The 23,915-nt window shown below is 42.4% G+C and overlaps 1 protein-coding gene across 4 annotated transcripts in view; it reads right to left on the reverse strand.

Annotated features, from left to right (window-relative positions):
• The window catches only part of FOXN3 (forkhead box N3), a 197,540-nt gene that overhangs the window by 96,808 nt on the left and 76,817 nt on the right, over positions 1-23,915 (reverse strand). The window lies entirely within an intron of this gene.

A 23,915-nucleotide genomic window follows, 5' to 3' on the forward strand; every position in this document is an offset into this window, starting at 1 on the left:
AAGAGCTCTACTGGATCAAACTAAAGGCTTACCTAGTCCAGTGTCCTGTTTCACACAGTGCCACATTGACCCAAAATACAGACAGAACTGCTTACAATTCCTGCTCGGCTGTTCCAGGAGCAATTAAAGTAACCTGAAACTTACCAGGGCAGAAAGCCTTAGCATTATGTCCAAACCCGGACTCCTGTCTTGTCTCTCCTCTAACAATCTAGTCTGAAGCTAGGCTTGAAGTTGGCTTACAGATAAGAACAGAATTGGTGCCATGCTGGATCAAACCAAAGGGCCATCATTCTGTTCACACAGCACCCAACCAGCTGTGGGAAACTTGCAGGAGGGTACAATAGCACCCTCCTGCAACCAGTATACATAGGCATACTGCCTCTGATACTGGTGGTAGCATATAGCCATCAGGACTAGTCATCATTGATAGCCTTATCCTCCATTAATCTGTTGCCTTATCCTCCAGTTGGCTTATGGATCCTTATTAGAGGAGTGACAAGCCAGAGTCTGGTTCAGGTGCAAGGCTAAGCACTTCTGCCTTGGTAAATTTCTAATTGGAAGTAAACAGGAGGCATAATGTACCAGCATGCTGCTCATTAGTAACGCTTAGCATCTTATGACAACAACTTTTGTAACTCAATCATGCGTTGTATGAAGAAGTACACCCTTCTTTTATCTGTCCTGAACTTCCCATCAGGCAGGTTCACTGGATGACCCCAGGTTCTAGTATTCTGAGAGAGAGGGAGAAACCCCAACAAGACCTCTTAAAAGCACTAACACTTTTCAGGCCCTCATCCAGATGCCTGAATGCAGTAATGCACTAAGTTCACCCGGTTGCACATAAAGATCTCCCTGCTGCTCATACAGTCAGTGCCATCAGCTTTGGCAGCATTCATCACCTGCAAGAGTAGCAGGAAGGGGGGGAAAGAGGGACACTAGAAATTAATCCCCTTCCCATATGTTCAAAATAGCAACTGGCTCTGTAAGGGTTGGAACTGCTGACTATCTATCTGTTCAGCTGGTACGAGTACGGCTTGTTTCGGCAAAGGACACCATGTACACAAGACCCAGGTGCTGAATGTGGTGATTCCCTCTCCCCTGTGAAGAATTGTTTTGCATATACTAGGCCAAAACTCAGAAGGAGATCCACAGAGAGAAGCACATTGCTATGTTTGGACGAAACTTGCTGCACCAGGGCATTTGAGTTTAGGGAGCTGGTACAGACTAGAAAAAGGTTCCATCTCCTTAATAAAAGTCAGGAACAGTTTTTAATAGCTAAATTACAGAAGTGACTACATTTTGGACTAAATTAAACTTCATGAATAGTGAGGAAGAAGGGGCAGTTGCAGATACATACAGGTGCTAAGGTATGACTTCTTCAATTCAAATTGTTAAAAGCTCGATATTATTCTCTCTCTCTCTCTCTCTCTCTAAATCAAGACATTTGGGCCTCATTCACAGTGCTATCAATCTCTATATTGGGGTATTTCAACATGATTGAGAAAGCTGAAAGACCTACTACACACATAGTCCAAGGCACCCAGATTTAGTAGGAAATGGTAGAAACAGGAAATTTGCACATCAAATGATGAACACTTGGGACGTGAATTTAAGCTCATAACTGATGGACACACAATCTAGCATAGATCAAGACAAATAAAAACTGGGACAGAATGTCCGGCTGTGGGAATCCTGTGGCCCATTCACATTCTTCAATCAACTTTGGATTTGGGAGAGGAGACACTACTAGGAGCAGCCAGGAACACAATTCTATGCTTGCAGAGCTCAAGCTTTATTTATTCATAACAGAGATAGAGATATGGGTGTGTGATGATGTAACCCTAGTGTTGGGGTGCACAACCTATATCTGGTACAGGAGACACCATGCAACAGTGACCAAGAGGCAGAAGGTAGGTCAACCAAGAAGAAGAGAAGAGTAGTCATTGTGGGAGACTCCCTGCTGCGTGGGATTGAAGCCCAAGTATGTCGTGAAGACCCATGGACTCGCCAGGTGTGCTGTCTCCCTGGAGCACAGATTAGAGATGTGACTGAAGGGTTACCGAAGCTCATAAAGCCCACGGACACATACCCCTTTCTTCTCATCCATGTGGGAACAAATGATGTCACCAAGCAGAGCTACGAAGAAATCATTTCAGACTTTGAAGTTCTGGGAAGGAAACTGAAGAACTTTGGGGCCCAGGTAGTTTTCTCATCCATCCTCCCGGTTCTTGGAAGAGGATTAGAAGGGGGGGGGGGAATACTCTGGATGAACGACTGGCTTCGAAGGTGGTGCTGTCGTGAGAGTTTTGGATTCTGGACCACGGGCTACGCTACTTGGAACATGGACTGCTGGCAAGGGATGGGTTGCACCTCCCAAGGGCTGGAAAGAATGAGTTCGGCCATAGCATGAAGAACTTCATCAGGAGGGCTTTAAACTGAATCTTACGGGGGTGGGAGACGTAAATTTCGAGGCAACAATGGATGAAGGCCAATGCACCACAGTACAGAGAACAGCTCCAACAGTGTCCCCAAAATAGTGTCTGCAACAATGTAGGAACAAAGCCAGACTATAAAACACATGGTCTTCGATGTCTATATACTAATGCCCAGAGCATGGGAAACAAACAGAATGAACTTGAACTCTTATTACATGAAGGCAAATACGACTTGATAGGTATAACTGAAACTTGGTGGGATGACTCCCATGACTGGAATATAGCAATTGAAGGATATAACTTGTTCAAAAAGAACAGAAGAAATAGAAAGGGAAGTGGAGTTGCACTATATGTTAAAAATACCTATCCCTGCACAGAAATACAGGCGGATGAGACTGGGAGCCCCGTAGAGAGCGTCTGGATTAAAATAAATGGGGCTAGAAATAAAAAGAATATGATAATTGGGGTCTACTACCGACCACCCAATCAAGGAGAAGACGAGGACAAAACTTTTGAGAAACAAATTGCCAGTGTTTCAAGGAAGTGTGATGTAGTAGTGATGGGGGACTTCAATTACCCTGATATCTGTTGGGAGACCATTACTGCCAAAAGCGGCCCTTCCAAGAAATTCCTGACAGGTATGGGTGATAACTTTCTCCTACAGAAAGTGGTGGAAGGAACTAGAGGATCGGCAATCCTTGACTTGTTATTGACCAATAGGGATGACTTAGTGGATAAAGTGGCAGTTTACGGGAACTCTGGGGGAAAGTGACCACGTCATACTGGAATTCTTGATTATGAAGGAGACAAAAGTCGAGCGTAGCCATACACGTACTCTGGATTTTAGGAAAGCTGATTTTAATAAACTCAGAACTATAATAAGTAAGGTCCCGTGGCAAGTGAGCCTAACGAGAAAAGGAGTGCAGGATGGGTGGGAGTATTTAAAAAATGAAATTTTAAAGGCACAGTTACAAACAATTCCAACAAGGAGAAAAGATAGAAGACAACAGAGGAAACCAATGTGGCTCCACAAAAAGCTTAGAGATGACCTGAAAACAAAAAGGGATACATATAGGAAGTGGAAGGAAGGCCAGGCTACAAAAGAAGAGTACAGACAAGTGGCGCAGAAGTGCCGAAATGGTGTCAGGAAGGCTAAAGCTGTGAATGAGCTGAGATTAGCGAGGGACGCTAAAAGCAATAAAAAGGCTTTCTTCAGATACGTGAGTAGTAAAAGGCAGAGGAAAGAAATGGTGGTTCAACTGCTTAATGAGGATGGCAAATTGATAACAGATGACAAAGAAAAGGCTGAAGTGCTCAATTCCTACTTTGCCTCGGTCTTCTCCCAAAAGAGGATCTATGACCCCCCTGGAAAAAGTGAAGCAGAAGTTGAGGGGGCAGGATTGCAGTTTGAGATTGATAAACAAATGGTCAAAGAACACCTAATTTCCTTGAATGAGTTCAAATCTCCAGGGCCCGATGAACTGCATCCTAGAGTAATGAAGGAGCTAGCAGAAGAACTCTCAGAACCTTTGTCTATTATCTTTGCAAAATCATGGAAGACGGGTGAGGTGCCGGACGACTGGAGGAGGGCTAACGTTGTCCCTATCTTCAAAAAGGGCAAAAAGGAGGAACCTGGGAACTACAGAACAGTCAGTCTGACATCCATCCCTGGGAAAATTCTGGAGCAGATTATAAAGAAGTCAATCTGTAAACACCTTGAAATCAATGCAGTGATTACTAGAAGCCAACATGGATTTGTCAGGAACAAATCCTGTCAGACTAATTTGATCTCATTTTTTGATAGGATAACCTCCCTTGTGGACTGTGGGAATGCTGTGGATGTCATATATCTTGACTTCAGCAAAGCTTTTGACAAAGTACCACATGACATTCTGATTAACAAACTAGCTAAAAGTGGGCTAGATGGAACAACTATTAGGTGGATTCACAGTTGGCTACAGAATCGGACTCAAAGAGTACTTATCAATGGAACCTTCTCAAACTGGGGAGAGGCAACGAGTGGGGTGCCGCAGGGCTCAGTCCTGGGCCCAGTGCTCTTCAACATTTTTATTAATGATTTGGACAAGGAGGTGCAGGGAACGCTGATCAGATTTGCAGATGACACCAAATTGGGTGGGATAGCTAATACCCTGGAAGACAGAAACAAACTTCAAAGTGATCTTGATAGGCTGGAGTGCTGGGCTGAAAACAACAGAATGAAATTTAATAGGGATAAATGCCAAGTTCTACATTTAGGGAATAGAAACCAAATGCACAGTTACAAGATGGGGACACTTGGCTCAGCAATACTACAAACGAGAAAGATCTTGGAATTGTTGTAGATCGCAAGCTGAATATGAGCCAACAGTGCGATATGGCTGCAAGAAAGGCAAATGCTATTTTGGGCTGCATTAGTAGAAGTATAGCTTCCAAATCTCGTGAGGTACTGGTTCCTCTCTATTCGGCCCTGGTTAGGCCTCATCTAGAGTATTGTGTCTAGTTCTGGGCTCCACAATTCAAGAAGGACGCAGACAAGCTGGAGCGTGTTCAGAAGAGGGCAACCAGGATGATCAGGGGTCTAGAAACAAAGCCCTATGAAGAGAGACTGAAAGAACTGGGCATGTTTAGCCTGGAGAAGAGAAGATTGAGGGGAGACATGATAGCACTCTTCAAATACTTAAAAGGTTGTCACACAGAGGAGAGCCAGGCTCTCTTCTCGATCCTCCCAGAGTGCAGGACACGGAATAACGGGCTCAAGTTAAAGGAAGCCAGATTCCGGCTGGACATGAAAGTGGTATAAAAGTGGTATCTGTCATGGGCCCCAACAGCTGTCAGTGCACTTCAATACTGCTATAAAGCAGTAGTGTGGCTCCTGCCTTTTATATGCCACTTTCATACCGCTTTCATAGTGGAATATCCTGCTTGGTGTAGATGAGCCCCAAGACATCTCATTTACTAAAAATATCTAAAGTGCTACGTTTGTCCGTTACCTTGGAACTTGAAGTCTCCCACTTGTTGGCCAAGGTCCAAAGGGACACACACAAACCAGGGTTCTTGCAACCCTTCCTGTCTGATTACGCTCCCTTATTGCTGGAGGTTCCTCTGAAGCAATATGCGAGGTGACACACGGGGCTGAAGCCTGCAAGGAAAACTACCAAACTTATATACACATGCTGGATCTGTACAGGGCTCATTGGACCTGCTTTTAAGCTCCAGGACAGACCAAGCCCAGTTCTACCTTCACACTGTTGAGCTGGCCATCAAACTGGGAGAGAAGGATTTGTAGTGGCAATCAGGAACGATGCCTCCACATGCCCGAATGCTAACTGTTCTTACTAGCGTGCCCATCTATATTTATACATCATTGCTTGGCAATCAGAAGACAGCTTTCAACACCATACAGTACAAAATTTGCTAACATTTAAGCCAGGAACTAGCTGGAAGTAGGATTAGGGAGAATTTCCTAGGCAGACTTTCTAAAACAAATGGCTAATATAGCCATGCTCAATTGCAGCATTATAATTTTTAAATTAAAGACGGAATATTTATGTATTGCCATTGCTTTAGTAAATTCTGTTAACAAGATAAAAGAATTTACCATTTCTTCTGACAGCTGCTGGCAGTTAATATCACAATTAGGTGTTACCTAGCAACAGCTAGTAGTGTTCTTCGCAAGGGAAAGAAGAAAGAGAAAAGTAAGTGGACTGATTAAAATGGATTTCAATATTTTAATGTATTTATGCCAAGGCATTTAAGGCCCAATCCACCCAACGTTAAGCACTTTATACACTTTCCTGGGCGAGATTTAAGCAGACACTTGATGCCAAAGGTGTTTAAAAGTGTTTGAACTAGATGGTGCATATTTAGACAGAAAAAAAGGTCTACACCTCCCTAGCCAGCCCTTACTAATTTAGTACATTACAAAAATGCAAATAAACAATCTTTTTATTTTTTTCAGAAACCTGTTCAAGAAATGTATAAATTGATTGAGGGGGGAAAACATGTTCCTTTTCTCTCTCCCTCTTTTAATGAGAACTAATCTAGTCTTGGCTTTTACACTTCTTTTTCACTTTCCTCATTTTTTAAATTTTACAGCTCTCTAGCTGCATGACCCATCAGATTTAAGCTACAGGAATTTTATTATTATTATTATTATTATTATTATTATTATTATTATTATTACCACCCACCTTTTTTCCTCCAAGGAACCCAAGGTGGTGTACATAATCCTCCTCCTCTCCATTTTATCTTCACAACAACCCTGTGAGGTGGGTTGGGTTGAGAAGCTGTGACTGGCCCAAAGTCACCCAGTGAGTTTCCATGGCCGAGCAGGCACTAGAACCCGGATCTCCCGACTCCCAGTCCAACACTTTAGCCACTACACACAGCAGCAACTGTACTAGTTAACTTTTGAGCTTGTGTACCGTGTGCTAGTTCTTGAACTAGTCAAGGATTATCATTATCTTGGCAGTTATTAACCAAAATGGAGACAATAGCCAAGAAATCAGAAGAAGGTTAGATTTGGGAAGGGCAGCTATGAGAAATCTGGGGGAAATCGTTAAAAGTAAAAATATAACATTGGAAACCAAAGTTAGGATTATTCAGACCACGGTATTTTCGATCTCCATCTATGGTTGCGTAAGTTGGACAATGAATAAAGTGAATAGGAGGAAGAACAACTCATTTGAAATGTGGTGTTGGAGGAGAGTTTTACGGATACCATGGACCATGAAAAAGACAAATAAATAAGTTCTAGAACAAATTAAGTCAAAACTCTCACTAGAAGCAAGAATGCTGAAACTGAGATTATACTTCTTTGGACATATAATGAGAAATGACTCACTAGGGAAAAAAAACAATAATGCTATGGAAAGCAGAAGGTAGAAGGAAAAGAGGAAGACCAAACAGGAGATGGATTGACTCCATAAAGGAAGATACAGACATGAAGTTACAAGATTTTAATAGGGTGGTTTACACTAGATGCAACTGGAGGTCGCTGATTCATAGGGTCACCTATGACCATAAGTCAAAGTTGACTTGAAGGCACATAACTAACTAACCGTGTCCTCAGTTAGCATGATGTTATGACAACTCTTGCAAACAGACACTCACACAGGAACCAAATGGAGACACTATGTCAGCAGAAGAGTCCTGGGATCTGGAAGATGGGAGAGAGATTTATCGCAGGAACAATTCAGGAAGGAGCAATCTTCCTGGGCAATCTCAGGAGGCAACCCTACCTGACAGAAACCTGGGTGGGGGAAGAGGAGGAAGGGACCATGATGCCTCTATTCCCTGCTGCCAATGTCTCCTTGACCATGTTCTCAGACTTTAACTTCTCTTCCCCAGAAACCTCCACAGTCTCTTCCTTTATGAAACCCACCAGTCTCAGAGGCAGAAGAAGATAACACAGTCATGACAGACTGCACATGTTAGGGAAAAAAGGCATTACCCGTTTTAATTGGGAACATGATTTCTCCAGGGAGGCAGGGTTTAAAAGACACACCTCATTACAAGCCTGTATCAACCCTCAAAATGCTCCGGACTATCATTGGAGCAACATTCTAGGTTATTGTTTCCATGACCAAAACACTGCAGGTTACTCTAAGCTTGTTCCTAGCTCATTCTGTCAGAATAACAACTTCTCTCCTCTTACCCTATGGCAGCAGTTTTGAAACTCGAAGTGCTGTATGAACTTGTAATTGTATAAAATGAACAAAGGGCACTTTAGATTATTCCCCACCCCCCATAAAGGCAGAAACCCCATCTGAAGCATGGGGGAGGGAAAAACCAACAAGTAACACAGTATTTAAAGCAGAGATGGGCAACCCTGCTGCCCACCAGGTGTTTCGGCCTACAGTTTTCTTCAGCCCTAGCCAGCATAGCTAATAGTGAGGGGTAATGAGAGTTGTTGGCTAAACAACTAAAATATCTGCAAGTCCCCAAGGTGCCTACCCCCAATTAAAAGCATAGGTAAATACAGCCAATGTGGTGTAGTGGCTAGAGTGTTGGGCTGGGAGTCGGGAGATCTGGGCTCTAGTCCCCACTCGGCCAGCCACAGACTCTCAGCCCAACCTATCTCACTGGTTTGTCGCTGTGAGGATAAAATGGAGAGGAGGAGGATGCCTTGAGTACTTTGGAGGGGAAAAATGCAGGATTTAAATGCCATAAATAAATAATAAAATTTAATTAAAATCCATCAGTGGATCACAGTGCAAATGCAGTGAAGGGGTTATTCTACCAGAGGGGAAAATGCACCAACATTTTTACTTTTGCGTTTCTATGAGTCTCCTCCCCTTAACCACCCACCATCAACTTCTACATCAACCTTATCCAGCCTGGTGCCCCCTTCAGATCTGTGCAACTGAAGGATAATAAAGGTGGCTGTTCAATGCATCTAGAGGGCATCAGGTTGGAGAAAGCTATTCCACCAAATCTTATGTTTTCAGATGAAATTCATGTTTTGTTCTAACCCAAGACAAATTACTTCTGGATTTCTCAGAACCCCATCAGCTGGTCTTCGGTGATGTTAGTGGAGTGACATGAGTCGACTGGATGCACCATCTCAAAGAGGTGAAGTGTTTGGCTCTCTAGTAAAGGTCTGTCCTTTGCCATTTTCTGAAATTATTTTTCAGAAAATGTGAGCAAAAGACTGAAAAAAGTACATCTGTTATTCATGTGTTAATCAAATATCTAGAGCTGTTTTTGAGAATTTTTCAATCAAGCTATCTAGTTCAAACAGTTAACATTTGCACTAAAGCTATCCAATCTTGCCACTTGTTTCCGCAGATACTGTTAAGATGTATTGAGAAACATTTCCCCCTCCACACCAATCCATTTCCCCCTCCACACCAATCTCTTTTACATTCAGCATAGAACAGCAGTTTTTGCAGGGAAATTGCCAAGGGAAAATTAGGATGCCAGAAATGTTTAATAAAGCTGGAGGCTAACACAATGATTTTTAAAAGTTTTCTTCTACAAAGAAATACAGAACCATCATTCTTGCATATGAACATTGATTGGCTGAGAACAACCCACATGTGTCTGACTGAAGAACTTCAACAAATCCCAGGGCTGCAGCTCTACAGATGTGAGAACAGGATAGAGATGTGAGGTCAGGTTCAGGTAGATGTTGGGGTAGGACTGCTCATTTTTTTATTATTTTTTTATATAGCACCATCAGTGTACATGGTGCTGTACAGAGTAAAACAATAAAAAAGCAACACTTGAAGCCTCTTTGCATGATCTGTGTAATCAGGGCTCTAAATCATATGAAGAGCCTACATGTGTAGAGAGGATCCCAGATTCAGACCTCAAGGCATAGAGGGCTGCAGGACCAGGAAACTGAGGAGGTGGGGCCAACATGAAAGACTCATGTGAAGCTAATCGCATGAGCACTTACTGGCTGCATTTGGACAACATAATAGCTGATGGTGGGTTAATAGGCAACTCCACGGTGATTATTGAGGAGGTATTTCCCACATGACATGATTATAAAAAATTCTGGTGTGGGTTAAGGCCAGCATCAAGTTGACTGTTAGTCAACAGTGTGCTTGATTGACACATCCCCCACCCTCTCTCCTTAATCAGTCCTCTCGCTGGTATCCCATCAACCATTGTGAATTCTTCTGGCTGGATTAGACCTGCAGCCATTGCTTTGGTTGCTCTTGCCAGAAGACTCTGTAGTCCCTGAAAACAACATCTCTGTGGAAAGACATAGTCAATGGTGCCTGACACATGACACAACACCGGTGGTTCAAATAATCAACTCTGCACAGTATTGGTTATTTCAGGCAAATAACCAACCGTGGTGTGAAAAAGTCCTGACAGACAACACAATAACCCACCATTGACTATTTAACCCACCACTGGTTATCGTGTTGTCCAAACCCAGTCAATGACTGTATAGTGTCATGTCTAACCCTACTGACCCTGTTTTGGGAGAAGGTGTTTCAGGTAATCGATCAGAATCAGATTCGGACCTAGAGGAGGATGCGCCAGACACACTGTACCAGTGGGGGAGGAAGCTCTCACGGGCGATTACCCAGCTGGGAGTCAGCCCTCTCCAGAGCTTATCTCCTTAAGGCCAAATCCTACACACTCAGTGGGAAGTGAGCTTTCTTCCGGAGGAAAGTGCCCAGACAAGCTAGCTGATGCTAGGGTCTGCCAGAAGCTAAAATGCAGAGTGTGGAAGGAAGGCGTGAGAAAGTTGGTCCGACTAGGATTGCGCCAGAACCTGCCTCCGCATCAGCCTCTCTGAAGTTATGGGCGTTTGAGAAGGGGCTTCCTGTTCTCCTTGGTCAGACAATTGTCTCACTTAGTTTGCATAGTTTTGCCTAGGGGGTAGTTTCCAAGAGATTAGACTCTCTTCAGGTAGAAGAGATGTTTGCTGTTTAATAAAAGCTTTGTTGATTACCTAGCAGTCCTCGTCATTTAGCTCCCATCGAAAGCAGCTTTCTGAGAAACATGACAAACAGGGCTAACGTCTCTGATTGAAGGATCGTAAGCAAAGCTTTTAGTCTTCAGATAAGAACTCACATCCTCAAGAGTGCTGATGATACCCAATTGATGCTATGAGAGCCTTGTGCATTATATACCGGCACAGTGAATCAATTGCACATTGTCCCCTTAAAGATAACCCAGCTTCCATACTGCCCACCCACTCTATTCCCTGGACTAAATTAAACCATGCTGCAGACCAGTGTTGAGAGTCCTTCAAGGAAAGTCCGTATAACTGAGATTCAACAGGGAATATAACTGTTGAGTGCTAATAAGATAAATATTGCATAATAAATAAATCATATAGGATAATAAAATCTGAATCACAGAAGAAAAGCCCAAAACAATATCTCCAAATTGGATAGCAAAATGTCTAATGGACACACCTCTGTCTGTCTGTCTCTCTCTCTCTCACACACACACACGGCTGTACCCAGGCAGGAAAGATCTAGTAGAAAGTTCACTGAAAACCTTCAGCTCAGTACGCTACAACAGCGAAAAGGGCAAAAATGTAACAGCCGTAATTATAAGAAAGGGACTGAAAAAAACTGAAGTGGTTTTTATGCCATTATATAATTCTATGCCCATATTTAGAATACAATGTGCAGTTCTGGTCACCCAGTATGTCAGAAAAGTGGAAAACTAAGAGAAGTATAAATAAAATTGTCAGGGTGGGGAGAGTAGAGAACTTTTCCTACAAATAAGGTCTAACCGATTTTTTTAAGGGGGGGTTAGTTTAGAAAATGGAAAGGGACATGATAGAAGTTAACAAAACTAAGACCTGTGTAAATACAGTGAATAAAGATAAATTATTTTCTCTCCCAAAGCACTAGAATCAGGGTTGCTCAATTAAATTGGCTGACAGTAGGTTTGAGTCAAACAAAAGAAGTACTCCTTCACACAACTGATAATTGACTTACCTAACTGGTTGACACAAGAGGAAGGCTTGGACAAATCCATAGCCCAAAGGCTATTACTTTATTACTTATAACATTCCCCCCCACTTCCTGAAAGCTCAAACTGAGAATATCTATTTATTTATTTTATTTTACCGCCCCATAGCCGAAGCTCTCTGGGCGGTTCACAAAAGTTAAAAACAGTAAACATTAAAAAAGTATACAAAATTTTAAACTATCAAAAACATAAAGACAACAGTATAAAAACAACAGTATCCATTTAAAAACAAATGTTCTGGGGTCCGTTAAAAAACAAACTTAGCGTTGTTAAATGCCGTTAAATGCCTGGGAGAAGAGAAAAGTCTTGACCTGGCACCTGAAAGATAACAGTATTGGGGCCAGGCGAGCCTCATCAGAGAAATCATTCCAAAGTGGGGGGCCGACCACCAAAAAGGCCCTCTCCCTTGTTGCCATCCTCTGAACTTTCCTCAGAGTAGGCACTCAGAGGAGGACCTTAGATGTTGAGTGCAGTGTACGGGTAGGCTCATATCAGGAGAGGCGTTCCATCAGGTATTGTGGTCCCAAGCCGTGTGGAACTTTATAGGTTAAAACCAGCACCCTGAATTGGGCTCGGAAATGTATAGGCAGTCAATGCAAGCAGGCCAGAATCGGTGTTATATGTTCAAACCTCCTTGTTCCAGTTATTAATCTGGCCACTGCATTTTGCACAAGCTGCAGCTTCTGAACCGTCTTCAAAGGCTGCCCCACATAGAGGACATTGCAGTAATCTAATTTGGAGGTTACCAGAGTATGGACAACTGAAGCTAAGTTATCCCTGTCCAGATCCCTAGCCTCATCCCTCCAATCTTATTATTACAACACCCCTGTGAGGTAGGTTAGTGTGATGTGCTGGAACAAGCTCCTCAAGTCAGCTCCATGGCTGAATTGCAATTTGAACATGGGCCTTCCCCAGTCCAAACCAAGCACTCCATCTCTTGTGCCCACTGACTTTTTATCAACAGCTACTAGCTCTGACAATTGAAAATGGAGCATCTATGTTCAGACTGTATATTTGTAGTGAAGAAAGACATTTTGACCCTGTTCAGACGACACTTTGGGGAGCGTGGTTATGCTAACCACGTCTCATTTAGGTTACCATTAACCACACCTAGTGGTGCTGTCACACAACCGCAGAACCACAGCCCTTTGCGCAGTTTGCTTAGCTACATGCTAACCATATACCTTTCCACTGATCTCTTCAGTCCTCTAACATGCATGGTCCTGGGCAGCTACTTTCTGGATGAGGCTCGCAGCCAAGCTGGGGCTGTGGCGCCCATGGGTTATGCAGCAATGTGGTTTTGTAGCAACCATGGCTAGGGAAAACGCCTTACACATAACACACTAAGCCTTCATAGTTAGCCCAAAATGGTTAACCAGTTCAGAGGCTGACGAGAATCCCTACAGGATCACACCCTTCATTTTGGATTTAGTTAACAATGGTCTGCCATATTGTGTTGGGTAATTTACAAACCATCTTATAGAATCATAGAATAGCAGAGTTGGAAGGGGCCTACAAGGCTATCGAGTCCAACCCCCTGCTCAATGCAGGAATCCACAGATTCCTGCATTGAGGAATTACGCAGATTTTGTGGCATGACATCTACAGCTCAATCCAGAGATTACAGACTGAATGGGTTAGTCACTGGTAAATGTTGCATGTGTCAGATTACACCTAACATTCTGTGACAAAGAAGCAATGGGTGGCCCACATTTCTGAAAACATAAAGGCCAACTGTAACCCAGATCTGTCTCTTGCATTGGGCAAAACGCACAGCTTCCTCAGTAGACAGAGAGCAGAAGTAGAGAGAAACATGGCAGTCTTCATATTAGCAAAGCCACAGATCAATTTTAGGTGATGCAGAAGGTAAAAAGGTCAACCTAAGCCAAATTGTATAGTACTACCAATACCTAGTGGTTGCAAGGAATGGAGCCCTCAAAATGCTAATTTTATTTTTACTAATAATCCTGAAAATTTGGAGGCATCCTTAGCGCATACAGCCCTCCATAAACATGACCTAAGCAGCTAATACAAAATAACCGTCCTTATTAAACAAAGCAGCTGCAGTGCAGTGTAAAGCTGTTCTTGCAGCAGAGTTTAGAGGTGGCCTCTTTTCTCTTTAGCTATTTGACTGCTTGGGTCCTTCAAAAATCTACACAGTTCACTGGCAAAGCAGCTTGTGCTTCTGTTTATATTTCACAGACACATGCTTTGCATCATGTTACAGAGATGGTATGCATAACCATGGTGACGGTAACTTACGATAAGTGCAACTGTTCCATATTTTTCCCTCCTTCAGAAGATCTGGGGAAGAGGCAAGTACCGGGGCTGTGCCCCACGATCTACAATACTATCAGATGGTCATGTACAGAAATGACACCTAGACATCTCCTAACAAATAATAGAAAGCATTACCCATGGCTTTAACGTAGAAAGTCTAACTTTGGTGCATTTTAAAGGGAACTCAGTAGCATATAAGCCAGGCAGGGAAGGAAGAGTCTTGGCAGACCAATGGCACAACTCCAAAGCATTCCAGGGGGTGAGGGCAGTTGTTCCCTTACTAGGTAGGCCCAGGCTGTGTTTTCTATGGTGACAGAAACAGGTGCGCACATTTCAGAAGCAGGTCAAGACGCCTCACTTGAATCAATAGGCGTGGCAAGGTCCCAGAAGGCAGAGTTGGGATGGCACATGGGTGGTAACATTGTACTTCTACGACCTACATGTATTGGGTCAAATTAGAAAGTGGGAAGAGAGATTGGTTGAAATACAGCAATAACTGCACAAGAGAACCATAGCCTGCGCTGAGCATCTTTGGAATTCAAGTCCTATAAACACTAAGGCCAAGTCCACAAATGTCCAGTCTGGAGAAACAAATAATCAGCTGTGTAAGCGGCCCATCCCTAGGACCCATTCTAACTCATTGGGAAGATGGAACAGAGACTGATCCACACTGCCCATTTGAAGTTGAGGCCATTGACGTGGAAAAGCTATCAAGAAATGAGGTGTGGTGTGTCCAACAGACGGTAATAATCCCAGCAGAAGAGTAGAAGCAGAGCCGTGAACCTCATATGACTCAGGCATCAGGGGGTGATGAGAATACAGTCCACCCTATCCTGTCTTATCTTTGCAAACATCCTTGTAATTAATGGGACTGGAGGGAAACATATAAAGGAAGTGCTTGTCCTACTTGATGAGGAAAGCCCTAATGATCTCCTGTCCTCCCACGTCAACTTTGCTGCAAAAGCCACCACCCAGTTGCGGAGATGGCAAAAGTGTCTATCTGTAGTGTTCCCCGGTTGCGAAATAGGCGGTGGGTGGTCTACCCATTGTGCATAGGCCCATACATAGGAGCAATACAAATTGAGGCTGAGCTGGTCTGTGAGGCTGCTGTCATTGCTGTCTCAGCTTGTGTCTTATTCAGCAAAAACGTTTGTTTCGTGTCTATGAAAGCAATGTTTCATTAATAAGGGCTTGTCGTGAGAGAATTGTTGAAGGTGTAACAAAGCTAACGCTTCTTTTAAGCACATGTTTTGGCAATGCTCATTAGTTGGCCCTTTTGGGCAGGAAGTCATTATATGGATAAAGTTTGCATTGGAACACTCTTTAGTATTTACTAGAAATTATATTTTCAGATAGATAGATAGATAGATAGATAGAATACGCGCACACAGATAGAAATTGATGTAGTCACTTTCTTTTTCTTTTGTTGAAATATTACAATAAAAATTGAGTTTTTAAAAGTTGCTGTCATTGCCATGGGAGTGATGCCATTGAATATGCACCCATCCCAAAACTCAAGGCACAAGGGCCACAATTCCGGTTACAAAGTTTCTGGGATTTAGGATACTTCAGTTTCACAATCTGCCACCAAGAGGGCCTGCTCCAATACGGGTGTTTGTAATCGAGATAAACTGTTTCAGTATGCCTGCCCGGAGAAACACTGGCAAAAAAGGGCATGTATTCATTGTGTGCCCTTACCAAGGCACAGAAGGCACAGTTGTGCCAGTCATTGGAGGCAGCTTGATACCACAAGTGGAATACTTCTGAAAAAGTTTCCATGGTACCATCAGTGCCCACTTGAGAGCAGTGAAGGTGCTCACCTGTCCAAAACGACAAAAAAAATGAATACAACAGAAATATACAAAGAAGAAAAACATTGAAGGAGAAAAGAAGAAAATAGAGAAATTAAGTGAAAAAAGGCCTGGCTCATGCTCTCTCAGAGGAAAAGGAGAAGCTAAAGTTCCTCAGTCGGAACGCAGGAGCCGCATAGTGCTTTGAGTGCCTCCTTTCTCAGGCCTGGGAGCTGGCTTCCCACCACAGCTCTTTTGCCTAGCTCTAGAAAGTTTCAAATCTTGCTCTACCCAAGAACAGAACCCATATGTGGAACTGCATGGAGACAATGATGGTGAACATTGCTAGAAATCTCTAGACATGTTATCCTAGCACAAATACTCAAACAAAAGCGCAAAAATCGAAATCAATGAACATCAACAGAGATTAAACAGCAAAAAACAGCAGAGGAAGGACACAGGTACAGCTTAAAATAATGAGATAGCCCCAAACACCCTCTGAAACAGTATCACTTTTGCCAGGCACCTAAAAGCAAGCAGGGAATGTATGAGACAAATTTCCCTCAGGGAAAAGTTTCTCAATTTTGGTACCACCATTGAGAACACTCTGTTCCAAACAACCATCAGTTGTACTTCTGACAGCAGAGAAGACCTCCACAGAGGATCTTAATGTATAGACAGGTAATAGAATCATAGAATCATAGAAAAGCAGAGTTGGAAGGGGCCTACAAGGCCATCGAGTCCAACCCCCTGCTCAATGCAGGAATCCACCCTACCAGGTGGTGATTTGGGCCCAAACCATTTATAAATTTTAAAGATCAGCAGCAACACTTTGAATTGCACCTGAAAACAAACCTTCTCCCATATAGATATGATCCTCTTCAGCGGCCCTGCTGTGTGTGCCCTTGCAGAATGAAGTGAAGCAGGTGGCTATTTAGAGAGATGACCTTCTTGGTAGTAGTGGCACTCCAGCCTTAGAATAGCGTCCCCAGAGAGGCTCGCCTGGCACCTTCTTTATGGTCATTTTGACACCAGTGCTAAAATATTGTCTGTTCTCCTTCACTTTTGAAAACTGTGAACTTAAAATCTAAATTTGTGTCCAATTGCTTGTATGTTGAATATCCTTACGTGTAGCATGTTTGGTTTTGGATCTCTCTCTCTCTCTGTGCTGGAAATTTTTACGCAATAAATAAATAAATACAAATAAACTGGGACCCAATTCAGTTTGGACTGGTGTTACAGATTCCAAATGGCCTGACCCAGTTAATAACCCTGGCAACCACATCCTAAACCAGTTGTAGATCCCAGACACTCTTTAAAAAGACACTGCATGTAACAGAACACATTACAGTAATCTAATCTGGATGTCACAGGGCATGGATGACAGTAACCAGGTCATTCTTCTCCAGGAATGGATGCAGCTCAAACAGGCCTAAGCTGAAAAACAAGCATACCCTGGGGGCTGCATCAGTTGCATGAGCATCAAGCATAGGATGGGCTTAGTCAGGCATCCCACACAACATACCTGCCTTAAGAACATATTGTTTCTTGACTTACTGCAGAACCAGCAAAGTTATAGGGACAGTTATGCATGCTTTCAGTTAGATATTAGTTTGGATGTCAACATTTCTGCAACAATATTTGGAAGTGCTTGAAGCATTTGGAAGTGCATGGGGGCATGAGGCCCCCACCAAAGGAAGTCAAGTGGGTGTCTACTAAGAAGAGGGCCTTTTCTGCTGAGGCATCCCAGTTGTGGAATGAGCTTCCCATAGAGGCTCAGCTGGCTGCCTACGTTGTGTTCTTGATTTTCCCAGGCATTTTAGTTTTTCAGTTTCTTTTTAAAACCTGTTACTGTGGGTTTTTTTAAGTCTTTGCATTGCTGCTAGGTTCTATTTGGTTATTTTTATTTTATACTGCAGCTTTAAACTTTTACATTGTATTTTATGGTTTCAATTGCTGTGAACTGCCCAGAGAGCTTCGGATAGAAATGCATTTATTACTTAATATCATCCAACCCAAGCTGCTTTTTCCTCCCACAAATTAAACTAATTCTAACACTTTCCCATCATTTCATGGCTCTTCTTCAAATCATTTCATGGCTCCAGGTGTCACTTGTGCAACCTCGTCTCCTACCAATTCAAAAGGTACTTAATCTAGGATTTGCCAGCTGTTAGATATGATGGTGACAATATCACTCCCTCATGCACTGTGGACTACAGAAACTGCCATGCCTTTATCCTAGACTCACACAGCAACTACACCCTTAAAGCCTCAAAAAGATAAGCTTATGCCCATCAGTGCCATGAGACTGCAATTGTGCTAATTCCAAGAGCCAAGCCAAACCATTCTCCACCCCCTTCAGATAATTAAGAACTTAGGGGTAGCATTGGCAAGGAACTACCAATAGCTTACATTTATGTTTGATCTTACCATTATAGACTATCCAAAATTTATTTACTGCAAACTTATCTTCTGTATTTTAGGGGTATTTTATTAGTAGTCTGTGCCAGCTAATCTCAGACCTTGCATTATCAACAAGTATTTACTGGTGCCTTAACAACATCTATTTAGTGGTGTATAAAAGTCCTATTGGACACATGCATACAAAGGTTATATTTCCTACAGAAGGAATACCCTGAACTTATACACCTTTCCCCATACTTCCTCTGGAAGTAAAAAAAAAACAGTGGGTCTTTAGTTCTCTCACTAAGCAAAACTTCTCCCTTATTGAGAATTTTGGGAGCTTGATGGTGTAAGAGCTTTTCCTCTAGCAGCCGACACTCTATGGGATACCCTGCAAAGACTATTCCATTTATCCCAACTTTGTCCAGATGAGAATCTTTCCTGCTTAAACAGTTGTCCATATGGACCTAGATTGCTCGTGAACCATTTTAGTTAGATTCAGCAGTTTTGAATTAATTTACATTAGATGAAGAGTTCTACCTACATTTATCCGCCCCGTTAGTCTTATGTTGCCATTCATGACATTGAATTTCCAGCATAAAAATGCAGCTCACCATTTTTTATAAATACATAAACAAACATCCGCCTCTACCCAAAGTAGTGGAAAGGGTGTTCTGCTTCTGCAACAAGATTTGACCACACACATCCTTCTCACTGTAGACTCATTGGGTACCTTTGTTCTACGCTTAAAGGTTGGGGAACCCTTTGGAAAACTCTGAAATGCAGTGCTGAGGAGAAACTGGAGAGCACCCCTGCAGCTTTCCGCCCGCCGCTTACATGAGCAAAAAAAAAAGGCCTTCTGCTTACACTAGGGACCTCTTTTGATCTAAGCCAGTGTACTCTTAAAGAATAAGAATCTATATTTCTACCCCTGTAATATTTTAAATGAATACAAAACATAGTGCAGTGGAACAAAGGTACCCAATGATCAGTCCATCCCGTCTTACAGACAGATCCATTCTGACTTACTCGAATTCCCAAACCTGCTGTCAACCTGCTGAGAATGCTGAATGTCTATTTCCTCACTAACTTCATACCACGATTTCTTTTCTCAAGACAAATTACACTAATCACACAGGTAAGACAGTAATTCATTAAACAGTAGCGCCCTTTCTACAATTTAGGCGGAAGAGGTCAACTTTCTCTCTGTTGCCTGAAATTCTTCCGATGACTGATTAAGTAAATTACCAAAAAGGGAAAGGGGGGTCACATTGTGCCTTACGCAGACATCTTGACTGATCCAGCTCTTCTCCCCCACCCCTCTCAAAAGAGGCGATCAGGCGTGCCACCTGTTCTCCAAACAGCCCCTTGAAAACATCTTCCATCTACTACATGCAAACAGCAGAATCTACCAGCTGTATCCATCCCAGTGCCCTCTTCCCTGCAAGCCTTGGCAGATTGAGGTTTCATCAGCAAATGTTTTCCTGACTTTCCCATCAGCACAACTGGAAAACAAACAAACAAATCAGGGTGGAAGAACATCAACCCGAACTGATACCAAATGACTGGCAGAGCTTAATGTATGCTGCAATTCCACAGAATGTGATACTGGGCAGAGAAATCGGCTTCCTAAGGATCTCAGCTTTTTAAAGATACTAGTCCTTATTGGTGTAATGACCACATACTTTAAAGCTATCTTCCCATGTCTGCTAAATTTCAGAAACTAGAGAGGTGGCTAAAATGGATTTCCAATGGTTGGACCAAGGCTTCTGCACCTCTGAATCTCTTTGCCACTTCCCATGGCTAGGAAACTTACAATCAATTATGCATAATAAAAACATGGTTATGTAAATTAAGAAATGGTACAAATCTATTATTTTTGTATATGTCACAGAATTTGAATTGCTTGGACCTTTTAAGAAAAAGTGTGGAGCACACTGATCTACAACAATGGTAAAAACTGGTTTCTTAATCCATTATACCCACAAAACCAAATGTTCCAAATAACCTTATGCCAATATACTGTAGATATACTACAGGAAGCACTTCAGTGGTGTTAAGCCTTTCACCTCCCACCACTCATTTTCTGTGAATTTTTTTTTTCAACCAAGCTTATCAATATACCAGAGGGGAGATGGTAACCAGTCAAAATGAACTGGAGCTACCTTTTAAAATACTAAAGAGGCAATTGACGTAGTGTTTATTCATTTACTACAAACAATTATGCAGAAAAAAATGTACTTCCCATGTTTACAGTTTCACATAAAATAGGAAAACCTGGAAACACCCCTCCCCCATCATTTTACAAGAGCTCATGTATATGGGATTCTGGTTGGTGTACACTGTTTTCCTTTCCACCGTATACAATGGCCAAAGAGACTGAGCATATGAACATTTATTCATAGCAGCCTTCTTCACATGCCTTTGCATGTACAGCTGTACACATAAAGGCTCCCTTCATTTAGACATCCATTCCATAAACCAGTCTTCCCCAACCTGGTGCCTCTCCAGATCTTGTGGACAACAACTCACATCATCCCTGACCACTAGTAGCCATGCTGGCTGGGAATGATGGGAGTTCTTGTGCACAATATCTGGAGGGCACTGGGTTGGGTGCAGCTGCTGTAAGTTGGAATGCATGATGGTGGGGGTAAGGCAAGCCATCACAGCCCCTCTCACGTGTTGACAGCATGCATGAGAGCAGTTTACCTGAATAGGACTAAACTCTTTAAAAAAAAACCTTCAGAATACACATTGTGACCCTCCCCCAAAAGATACATAGCTGGAGATTCTAAAGTAATAGAGGTTAAAAACGACCATTTTGCAACCTGAAAAGGGGAGGACTGTTTTTGTGGATTTGCCTTTTCACCATCAGCCAGTCACCATTCATCTACAGTCCTTCTGCCCCCTCCCTTTGGATTGGATTGCCCATTGCCAGGAGCCAGATGGGATCTCCCCTACCCACTCCCACACATTTATACGCCTCTATTTATAATATGCCTTTGCGTAGGTTTTAATTGTAAACCTCTTGGGACTGAAAAGCAAAGTATAAACATAATAAATGTAATTATTTATTTTTAATTCTAGAAGAGTCCTTAAGTGACCTTAAACATGTAGAGATTCAGACACAGATTATCCAGATAAACATTTTGATTTTCTCATCTGTTGATCCTGACTGTCATCTCACTTTGGACTTTGCTTTTTTTAAAGACTCAAGCTTGCTTCTGGGATAAGGATTACGGATGCTACGCTGGAACTAGAAGTGAAAGCCGTCTCTCAAGGATCTTTCACTGGGACCAGACTTACACAGAAAACACAGTTTTAAGGGATGCGCCGCCACCGTTTCATAGAGAGACCAAAACAGCCACTCAAAAGACGAGAACAAAGCACTGGTGCTAATGATGTTCATGGAACACAGTTTCATTTCCCATCTAACCCAACTCAGCCCTTTAAAGAGAAAAAGAATACTTTCTTTTAAAAGAGTAAAGGTTTTCATGATGACACTAGCCTTTAGGATAGCTTGCCCTATACAGCTCGGGCCCAGGTTATCTGAAAGACCGTATTCTCCCTGTCCATGCTTTGAGATCTCCAGGGGAGGCCCTTCTCTCGGTCCCACCACCATCACCTGGTGGGAACGCAGGAGAGGGCCTTCGCAGTGGCTGCTCCAGGGCTATGGAACTCCCTTCCCGAGAAAGCTTTACTGACTCCTTTCTTGGTGTGCTTCCGGAGGCAGGCAAAACCTTTTTGTTCTGGCAGGCCTTTGACGAATAGTCCAGGCCTCTATTTAAGCATTAAACTTTTAAAAATTGTTACTTTTATTTTAAATGTTTTAATACTGAAGCACATTTAATTATATTTTCAACTTTTGTACATTTCTATTTATATGTTTTAAATGTATATGTTTCAATTTTGTAAAGCCGCCTTAAGGCCTGGTATTGGGGGAAAAACATCATCATCATAGCTGGACTCGGGGGTAACCACAGGAACCTGATCTCACACTTAAAAGTTTTCAAAACTGGATTGTCGCAGCAGCTTGAACAAAACTCTTGAATTATTTCCTTAACAAAAGAAAGGCACTTTTAGGTCCCATAATCTCATTTCAAATCCCTTTACCCCACTCCCCGCTCTTTTTGGCCTTGAAATTGTAATCCTCTTTAAGTAATCTCAAGACTAATTGGTGCCAGAACGCCAGTCTCTTGCCATTTCCACCTTTCTCCTCCTCACTTCTAATTTTTACATTGTTTAAGTGCTGAGAAGAACAGGGTACCAGAGCTCAGTGGCCCTATAAGCCTTCTACTAGAAGACCTCTCCTTCCCTGGGGGTATAACTTAATAGTAAGAAGAAAGAGTTCTGTTTTTTTAAAAGTTTCACAGCTTGAGTAGCGAGATTTTACAAAGACACACTTCACTGTCAATTAAGGAGTTTTGAGACAGAAGATTTTTGGCTAGCTGGATGTCCAAAATTCAGCGACGTGGAAAAGGATTCTTTGCCACCTGCACAAACTATTTACTAGAATGGTGGAAGGAAGCTTAGTATTAACAGCGCAGACATTTGTAACTTTGCTCTTCAACCTCTTTTGCTTCTTAAGAGGTAAAACAGCAATAGCGCCCAGCAATCTTTTAGGGATCTGAATGCATCTTAGAAAAGCTTAGGGAGGGAAAAATGGGACACTTTAAACAGGACAGAGGAAGAAAACATATGAAATGAGTTTTAAATTCGTTTAGGGTTGGGTGTATTTGTGTGTGTGTGTGTGTATTAAACAGGCAGGTTTTTGTCAGATTAAAGTGAGGGGAGAGTCATGTACACGGACCTCCTGAGAAGAAAGGTAGAAAGGAAATGTAATTAATTAATTTTAGGCCAGAAAAACTGCCAGCTACTGCGCAACCTACCATTTTTTGCCACGGTTTTCTGAATAAAACTGATGATCAGTCTGGTTTCAAGCCTGGTTCTGGAACAGAAACGGTGCCTTAGTTGCTCCAGTGTGGAACTATAGTTAAGTACAAGCAGTTGACCCTTTTGGTATCAAGAGCTATTGAGATGTCCATCAACCGCTGTATTCTTCTAGGTCACTTGGCTAGAGTGGATTTGGTTACACTCCCATTTGTCACACCCAAAGAAGTACAGCGGAGGACTGCGGCTCTATCCCATGGGGGTTTTGTCTTAGGGGATTCCACAAGGTTCATGCTGGATCCACACACTTTTCAATATCTCTGTGAAATTGCAGGGATGGATTTTCCCATAATTTGAGTTGAGGAGCCATCAATTCACCGCCGACATCCAACTCTAGTTTTGTATATTAATTTTCTATAGCAATGGAAGCTCTGAAAAAGCACCTGAATGCAATAGTGACCTGGATGACACTGAATAAATTCAAGCTCATCCCAGACAAATTGTATATGTTAAGGCAGATCGATCTGAGGAGTTGGATGTTTCTCTGGTTAGGGAAGGATTACACTCTCCGTGTATTTCTATGTTACGTCTCAGGGTAAAAAGCCCTCCCAAGACAGCTCTTATATGAATTTTAAACATAAAATACAATTTTAAAAAACAGCTA

Source organism: Elgaria multicarinata, chromosome 2 (genome assembly GCF_023053635.1).
Source record: "Elgaria multicarinata webbii isolate HBS135686 ecotype San Diego chromosome 2, rElgMul1.1.pri, whole genome shotgun sequence".
Taxonomy (NCBI): domain Eukaryota; kingdom Metazoa; phylum Chordata; class Lepidosauria; order Squamata; family Anguidae; genus Elgaria; species Elgaria multicarinata.